The following is a 974-nucleotide window of genomic DNA, read 5'->3' as shown; positions in this document are numbered from 1 at the left end:
AAAAGCCTCACCAGCAGAATATTTATACGGGACTACACTGAGAATACCCGGAGAATTTTTCACACACGAAGATTTGCCAAATGATCCAAACTTCTTCCTGGAAGATTTTCGCAGGCACATGCGAGAACTGAAGCCTACCCCAGCAGCACACCACGGTCGGAAGAAAACCTTTTGTTTCAAGGACCTTTACTCATGTACACACGTTTTTTTGCGACAAGAGGGTACCAACAAAGGGACACTTGATAACCCATATTCAGGCCCACATCGCGTCGTCGACAGAATCAACGATCGACTGTTCAAGGTCGACATTAACGGACAGCCAACCAACTTGTTTGTTGAACGACTGAAACCTGCGCATCTAGCAGCAACGGAGATCGCGGAGGCAGAACAACCGTCAAAGACAAACCACGCTCAACCCGACCAAATGAAATCGATAGCGACAATTTGAAGGCGATGATCGACTCCAATCTACACTACACGACGCGGGAGATTGCAGACGTTCTCCTAATATCGAAATCGAGCGTGGAAAATTATCTGCATCAACTTGGATACGTTAGCCGTCTCGATGTTTGGGTTCCACATGAACTGAAGAAAGCTTATTTAATCCAACGCATTTCCATCAGCAATTCACTCGGAAAACGTGAGAAAAGCGATCCATTTCTGAAGCGTATGGTAACTGGCGATGAAAAATGGATCTTCTACAATAACATCACGCGCAAAAGATCGTGGGGGCAGCGCAGCAAACCACCACAAATCGCTTTGAAGGCAGGACTTTACCCGAACAAGATTATGCTCTCAATTTGGTAGGATTGAAAAAGTGTTGTGCATTACAAGCTACTTCCGAAGAACAGAACGATCAATTCAGATGTTGACTGTAATCAGCTGGATAAATTAAATGCAGCGATCCACGAGAAACGTCCAGAATTGGTGAATCGTATAGGCGTCGTCTTTCACCATGACAACGCTAGGCCGCA

The sequence above is a fragment of the Temnothorax curvispinosus genome, unplaced genomic scaffold, assembly GCF_003070985.1.
Source record: "Temnothorax curvispinosus isolate PA1 unplaced genomic scaffold, ASM307098v1 QBEX01009192.1, whole genome shotgun sequence".
Taxonomy (NCBI): Eukaryota; Metazoa; Arthropoda; class Insecta; order Hymenoptera; family Formicidae; genus Temnothorax; species Temnothorax curvispinosus.
Note: the sequence above shows the minus strand (reverse complement) of the source record.